The sequence below is a fragment of the Trachypithecus francoisi genome, unplaced genomic scaffold (assembly GCF_009764315.1).
Source record: "Trachypithecus francoisi isolate TF-2019V2 unplaced genomic scaffold, Tfra_2.0 Lachesis_group5, whole genome shotgun sequence".
NCBI classification, from domain to species: Eukaryota; Metazoa; Chordata; class Mammalia; order Primates; family Cercopithecidae; genus Trachypithecus; species Trachypithecus francoisi.
Window position 1 is genome coordinate 35987711 of NW_022681470.1, and position 8467 is coordinate 35996177.

Sequence of the window (8467 nt, forward strand, 5' to 3'; positions counted from 1 at the left end):
GGTGGGGGGGTTCTCACCATGTTCCCCAGGCTGGTCTCAAACCCCTGAGCTCAAGTGATCTGCCTGCCTTAGCCTCCCAAAATGCTGGGATTACAGGTGTGAGCCATTGTGTCTGGCCTCAGTCCTCATTCTTGAGGAGTGCTGTGGAATGAAGGTCTGTCTTCTACAACTTCTTCAAGCTGAATTTGGGTGTTTACATGGGGCCTTATTAGAGGAGTGAAATTTTTCCCTAACTAGTTTTAGATAGGTCTGGTTATCTCCTGGATGCAAATCTAGCTGTTTATATCCCTGTATGACTTCGATTCAATTTATTTATTCATTATTTTTTATTTTATTTTTGAGACGGAGTCTTGCTCTGTCGCCCAGACTGGAGTGCAGTGGAGCGATCTCAGCTCGCTGCAACTTCCGTCTCCTGGGTTCAGGTGATTCTTCTGTCTCAGCCTCCCAAGTAGCTGGGATTACAGCTGTGTGCCACCACACCCAGCTAATTTTTGTATTTTTAGTAGAGATGGGGTTTCACCATATTGCCCAGGCTGGTCTCAAACTCCTGACCTCAAGTGATTCACCTGCCTCAGGCTTGCGACCACGCCCTGCCGGCTTCAATTTACTTGGACACAAAAGAGATCAGACATTTTGAGAGACAAGGCCCAGAATCAAGAGAAGTAGGATGGCAGCTAAAGAGCCCAGGAAGGGTAAAAACTAGATGAGATTAGGGATGGTCTATTTTATGATCTCCCATATTCCCCGAGCATTTGTGCCCTTTTTGTTTAATTGGTGCAACCACTTGACCTGGTCATAGATAAATTTAATATCTTTTTCTATTAATGTTGAATTATTTACCAAAGTACAACAGGAAGAGTTAGTGACTACACATATCCCACCTTGTTCTGCCAAGAGGTAATCAAAAGCCAGGTGATTATCAAGCACAGTATTGGCTAATGAGTCTGGGAAGACTTTGAGGCAAGTGAGAGCATCACCAGTTTTGTAGGCTAGAGTTTCTATAATTATTGTGAGGTTGCACAGGGTAACCTCATGCTGGGCAAGCCTTCCCCAGGGGGCAAGGAAACTGCCCACTATCTCAATGCCAGCCAGAATAAGTCTAAATGCCCTTTTATTCTTTGGGCAGAGGAGGATAGGAAACAATTAAAGATGCTGACTTCTCTGGAGATCAGGTGCCTCAGGGAGCACTATTCTTGATGCCTTGCATTTTCCAAACAGTAGGCTCTGGATAAAACAAGGTGACTCCAAAAGCAAATATGAGAACACCTATGGCCTACCACCTGGCGGAAGGCACACACAGGTCCAAGGTTGAGGTTTTTTTTTTTTTAAGCTGGGCGTGGTGGCTAATGCCTGTAATCCCAGCACTTTGGGAGGCCGAGGTGGGCAGATCATCTGAGGTCAGGATTTCAAGACCAGCCTGGCCAACATGGTGAAATCTCATTTCTACTAAAAACACAAAAAAATTAGCCAGGCATGGTGGTGCGCCCCTGTCATCCCAGCTACTCAGGAGGTTGAGGCAGGAGAATCATTTGAACCCAGGAGGTGGAGGTTGCAGTCAGCCGAGATCGTGTCGTTGCACTCCAGCTTGGGCAAGAAGAGCAAAATTCTGTCTCAAAAAAAAAAATTAAAAAAAAATAAAAAATAGCAAGAGTGGACTCATCAACTTTTGGGGCTGCCCACTTGAGTATTTTGCTAGCTAGCACCAGCTATTTTCTCAGCTCAGTGGTTCTCAGACTTCATTGTGTATCAGGATCCTCCCACCTTAGCATCCTGAGTAGTTGGAACTATAGTTGCACGCAACAATGCCTGGCTAATTTTTTTTTTTTTGTAGAGACAGGGGTCTCACTTTGTTGCCCAGTTTGATCTTGAACTCCTGGGCTCAAAGCAACCCTCCCACCGCAGTCCTCCTAAGTGCTGTGGGATTACCAGTGTGAGCCGTTGTGTGCCGGGTCAGGATTTTAAATAATGATGCAACATGGTTAACCTTTACCTCCTGCTGTTTTTATAGTATGATACCAAGGCTTATTAAATACTATAGGCATTCTCTTCTAAGATCTCAGGGGAAAACCTATTCTATTTACATGTGTATTATACAAGATATATATTTCACATTTAGCAAAAAATGCAATCTAAAGATCATGATCATGGCTCATTGTTCCTTGACTTTGATGGGGATAATTGCAAGGCTGAGATCTTTCTCTCCATGTGGGTTCTCATCATTCAGCAAGCAGCAGCCAGTTAAACTTTGTTCCAAAACAGTAAAGGCAGAAGCTGCCAAGAATCTTCAGGCTGAGACTCCAGCACCCACACGACATCATTCTGCCACATTCTATTGGTCAAAGCAAATCACAAGGCCTGTCTAGATTCTAGGCCATGGAGTAATAGAGTCTACCTTTTAAGGAAGGAGAGGCAATGTCACAGGTCAAGAAAGCAAGGATTCATGAGACTCATAATACTTTAGGAGTTATTATTATAACAATCTGCCACAGTTGGAGAGTGCGAATTATTTTGCTACATAGAGCTTTGATCGACTAAATATAAAATACTCTCTAGAAATTAGCATCTTTTTCTTTTAAATTATTCAAGGAAATTCTTTATCATAAATCTAGTAAATCTTTAATCAGCATAACATATATTCCTGAGCCAACTGGAACCATTTTCATTGTACCTAAAAAGTAAAACTGCTGAAACTTCATCCAGAAATTGGCAAGAACTTTGCATTTTTCTTCTCTATTTGAATTCCGTGTCTGAAGTGTAGGACTGTCAGCACTATACACACTATCTGAACACTAATTAAAGGGGGTATTTATAAAAGAGAAAAAAAGAAGTGATTTTCATCCTTTATGAGGCAAAAAAGAAAGTAAAAATTTTAAACACAGCAAATTTCCCTTAGATCTGTTCTTTTCTACTGTTTATCGAACACTGACTCATTCTATACTTCTTTCTTTCTTTTTTTTTTTTTTTAGACAGAGTTTCACTCTTGTTGCCTAGGCTGGGGTGCAGTGGGGTGACCTTGGCTCACTGCAACCTCCGCCTCCGGGCTTTAAGCGATTCTCCCCTCTCAGCCTCCCAAGTAGCTGGGATTACAGGCATGCGCCACCATGCCTGGCTAATTTTTGTATTTTTAGTAGAGATGGGGTTTCACTATTGGCCAGGCTGGTCTTGAACTCCTGACCTCAGGTGATCCACCTGCTTTGGCCTCCCAAAGTGCTGGGATTACAGGCATGAGCCATCATGCCCGGCCTACTTTTTGATTTCTTAAGAAACAATACATGCATCTGTATTGAGTTGCTGATGAATTTCAATGTGAATAACATTTATAGTTTCTCTTAATTGCCTTAGCACCTGCAGGTGCCTATGATTATTTTCTTTATTTATAGTCTCCTTAACTACAGTGAGTCACTATTGAGTTTTGGGTAGCAAATTTAGCTTTAAGTTTCAGCTCAGCTGAAGCTAAATTTCGGAAAAAAAGAAAACAGTCTTGGGATTGGGTGACAGAGTGAGACTTAGTCTCAAAAAAAAAAAAAAAGTCTTTGCATTAAATGGTTACAAAATTACCTGCAAATTTATAGGATGATAACAATTATAGGGATATAATAAGCATGAAATGCAAAACTGGGATATTTCCCTGGGCTCAGACTTCTTTTCCTTTCTTATGGTTTCTGTATATTTTGGTTTTTTATCCTACTTATTTCATTAATGGCAGGACATCAAGTATACAAGAACATAAAGATTTGTTTCATCTATCAAATGCAAGTTTGTATTAGGTAATCTCTTTGATTCTATAATTTTATTTGCTATTATGGGAAACATTTGTGATTCATCCATGCAAGTGTTGAGTCTAATATTGACACTAAAGAATGTTTTGTGAGCAGTTTTCTTTTGTAAACTCAACTGCAAGGTTATGAGATCCTAATTATGAGATTCTAATTCTCTTAATAACTCCTTAAGAATAGCACCCATGAAGTAACAAATCTGCCTAAGACTTCTATGACACTATAATTGGGATGTCAGAAAATTCTGTTCTCTACCCATTGTGATTTCAGGGGTTCTAGAAAACTCCTCTCTACAAAAACAAAGCTTTCTTTCCCTCTACAATAACAGATAAGACTGGAGACCTTGTCTTTCCATCACTGTTAGAGTAGCACTGAGGTATAATATCCAAACTGTTTTAGAAAATGTAATACATTGAATTAAATTCACACTGGTGTGTAGAAGTATAACATCATAATGCATTTTTGATAAAGGGTAAGATACAGCCTGGGAAGGAAACATATTAGTTTGTATCATTTCTGGTAATAAATATCACTGCTTTATGACCTGCATGATGGCATGGTATTATCTTTTGTTTGTTCAATATTTACCTGCCAGGTGCTTCAAGGTGTGTCTTAGCCAAGTAGGTAAAGCTGGCAGGTGGGGTAATGTCCCAGGTCAGGACTCACATGTCTATCTCATTTGCCTCCATTGTCTATTTCACATCTGCCTTTGTTGTCCAAATCCAGCCTTTGTTGTCCAAATCCAGAGTATGCACATGGTAGGTGGAGGAATTTCCAAAGAAAACTGGGCTTATTTTTGAGACAGGGGAATAGGCTTTATTGTTTCTCAAAACAAATGCTCCTGATGTCACCTGGAATACGTTCTGAAAATAAATTGATTTATTTCTGTTTTGACTTTATATGCAATAAATTGTATGGGTCTCCTAGAAATGAAAACAGATCCCTTAAAAAATATATCATGCCAGTCAGATGAGGTCCATAAAAAACAAAAACAAAAACCAAACACAGTAACAAGGAAATTAGTTGAACCATTAAAGTGTAAGATCACTAAGCACAAAAATGCTTCCATACATTTTTATTTTATTATTTTTTTTTGAGACAGGGTTTCGCTCTTTTTGCCCAGGCTGGAGTGCAATGGCATGATGTTGGCTCACTGCAACCTCCGCCTCCTGGTTCAAGCGATTTCTCCTGCCTCAGCCTCCCGAGTAGCTGGGATTACAGGCGCGCACCATGATCCCTGGCTAATTTTTGTATATTTAGTAGAGACAGGGTTTCTCCATGTTGGTTAGGTTGGTCTCGAACTCCAGACCTCAGGTGATCTGCCTGCCTCAGCCTCCCAAAGTGCTGGGATTACAGGTGTGAGCCACCGCGCCCAGTCTGCTTCCACACATTTTTAAAAAGAACTTACTGAAACCAAAATATGAAGCCTTTTGGGAAATGTTAACCTAGACTTTTGAGCTAGTGTGTGGTATTAAAAAAGCACTTGATGATAGAAGAAACAAAAAGCACTTGATGAAGAGTCAAGAGTCCTGGTATTCAAGTTCAGGCTATTTCATCAACTACCTGAATGACACTGAGCAATCCAATTAAATCTGCTTGTTCAAAGATCGATTTAGGCATTATCATTCTATGGTGCCATTCACTGGTCTTACCTTGAGCTCTAAATCCTGTCTTGACATCTTTAATTTTTATTAAAGGACATCTGCTACAGTTTCAACTGGCTTGTGCATTTAGCAAAATGTGCATTTCACAACTGCATAAGCAAATTAAGAAAAAACAATAATCCTTACTGATATACACATGGATCTTACTACCTTTCTATAAAAAGTTAGGAATAGGCTTGTTGTTTTTATTGAGATCATTAGATTTCCTCAGCCTGGCCCAAGGCAAGGCTTCTAAAAGTGTGATGTTTGTACAGGTAGCCTCATACCTCTCTTTCTTCACCTCCTCCTACTTCCTCATAGTGCCTTTGCCCTGACCCCAGGTGTCTCTGCTTTCACAATACTCTGCAAGCTGCCAAACACCCACCTCCTTCTCACCCCCTTGTGCCCACTGTTTTGTTCACTCTTTAGTACACAGTGCCTCATTATTAAAATTCCTTCTTATTTATAAAAACCAATGTTCATTCTTGAAGTTCCCAACTCAGTGGATATGATGAGGAAAACTATTAGATTAAAAGAATTAATATTAAGTTGTGAATAAATCTACAGCTCATTTTACAGAAATGTAATTGGTGGAATTACAGACTTAATAGCAATGTAAAAAAATTTTTGGGAGTGCAGGGAAATTTAGGAAGGTACAAGTCACTTAAAGGGCCTGTTTGCTTTATAGCCTTGCTGCTTCAAGTATGGTCCTAGGATCAACAGCAATGAAATCAGCTGGGAGCTTTTTAGAAATAAGAACCTCAGTTCCACTTGTCAGAATTTGCATTTTAACAAGATAGGGGAAACTTGGGGTAGTTTGTATGTATTTTAAAGTTTGGGAAGCACTGGTTTATAGTATTCCAAGTACGCAAACACCTTTTCTCCTCTTTAATTTAAAGTGGGGTCAGCTGTTGGTTATGTTCAGTTTATTGCTAATCTCTTTTTTTTTTTTCAAACAAAAGGTTTTACATATTTATTACTGAACCAGCCTGGTAGTGCAGAGCATATTCATCAATACTAATTTTTGCAATTAAACATGTCCAACTGTCCAGATAGTGGTGACATTTCCAGCTTGATATGATCAGATGATAGTGACCTTGATACTGAATGGATGTGTGTGCCATCCCATGTACAAATCCTTATAGACCCAGCTTGGTTCTTCTCCAATGTCTCCTTTTGGTGTTGTAGCTGATTACCAGTTTTCATCCAAATCCACTGGGGAATAAGACAGTTTTTCCTTTGTTTCTTGGCCAGGAATTACTTGATCCTGAAAGTCTTGTGAGAAGACATGGTGAGAAATTTAGTCGTATTATTAATCTTTAAAATATATGTTTATGTTGCATACATTCTTATATTTATGATAATTTTCATAACATTTGAAAAAAATATACATTTATATAAAAGGCAGGCCAGGCATAGTGGCTTATGCCTGTAATCTCAGCACTTTGGGAGGCCGAGGTGGGTGGATCACCTGAGGTCAGGAGTTCAAGACCAGCCTGGCCAACATGGTGAAAACCCGTCTCTACTAAAAAATACAAAAAATTAGCCAGGCGTGGTGGCGGGTGCCTTGGGAGGTTACTACTTGGGAGGCTGAGGCAGGATAATTGCTTGAACCCAGGAGGCAGAGGCTGCAGTGAGCCAAGATTGCACCACTGCACTCCAGCCTGAGCAACAGAGCAAGACTCCATCTCTAAATAAATAAATAAAAGGCTTGGTTATACGTATGAGCCAGTAAAACCAACAGGAATCTGTTTTCCCCTAGAAAGTCTATTAACCAAGAATACAAATAGGAAACTTGTATTCTCCTCTAATGATAGACCTTTAAACATTTTTTATAGTGCCATTGATATGATAGACTAGAATGCAAAATTTACATCCATTTCACAGATAAAATAAGCAGGGTGCAGTGGCTCATGCCTATAATCCCAGCACTTGGGCAGGCTGTGGCAGGATGATTGCTTGAGCCCAGGGGTTCAAGACCAGCCTGGGCAACATAGCAAGACTCCATCACTACAAAAAAAAAAAAAAAATTAGCTGAACAAGGTGGTGCACACTTTTAGTCCTTGTTAATTAAGAGACTGAGATGGGAGGATTGCTTGGACCTAGGAGATTGAGGCTGCAGTGAGCCATGATAGTGCCACTCCAGACTGGGCAACAGAGTAAGATCCTGTCTCAAAAAAATAAAAATAAAAATAAAAGATAAAACAGACTAAGTGGGGACATGGGGCCAAATGCCTACATTCCTTGGCAGGTGGGGCATTCAAATTTATCCTTTCTCTGTAGAGGCTATTTGGACAAAAAAGTTTGAAAATCGGTCAGGTGCAGTGGCGTAAACCCAGGAGGCAGAGCTTGCAGTGAGCTGAGATCCGGCCACTGCACTCCATCCTGGGCGACAGAGTGAGATTCCGTCTCAAAAAAAAAAAAAAAGTTTGAAAATCTCTGGGTCTCCTGGTCAAGTTGATTACTATTATTTCCTGAAGACATTCTGTTTCTTCTGACTTCCACGCTTTTGCTCCTGCCTGCTATTATCTCCAATACAAACCTTTCAAGTCACAAAATTTACTTGATAAGATGGAAGTAGGTGAGAAGCCAACTTGTTCTTGCCTGGCACCAGCACAATTTTGACCTACATTTTGTTTTCTCACAGAAGGAAGATGATCTTAGGTTTGTGCAAGTCTGCCTGACCTGAACTTTGAAGACCTGGATCATAGCTATTTGGTGAAATTAATTGTTGCTTTATATAGATATAGTTATTTAGAATTTATTCAGTCCAACCAACCTATGGGGGACTCTTAACTTCCCAATAGATGGCAATTCATTATATTGCTAAAATTACCACAACTGTTACTTGAATTTTTACTGGATAATCTAATCTAGACAATTAGATTCCATTCTACTGGAACTAACAGGTGGACTGTTAGAATATTGCAAAGAGGAATTTATACAGTTCTACAGAGTGACTTTTTACCTCCAAGTATGAAGTTTAATGTCTTCCTATTTCTCATTCTAAAATATATGCCAAGAAGACATATGTCTCATTATCACACA

At 39.8% G+C, this 8467-nt stretch overlaps 1 pseudogene; it reads right to left on the minus strand.

Moving 5' to 3' along the window:
* Nucleotides 1-6344: 6344 nt before the first annotated feature.
* LOC117076695 lies at nt 6345-6709 on the minus strand (annotated as a pseudogene).
* Between the last annotated feature and the right edge of the window lie 1758 nt (nt 6710-8467).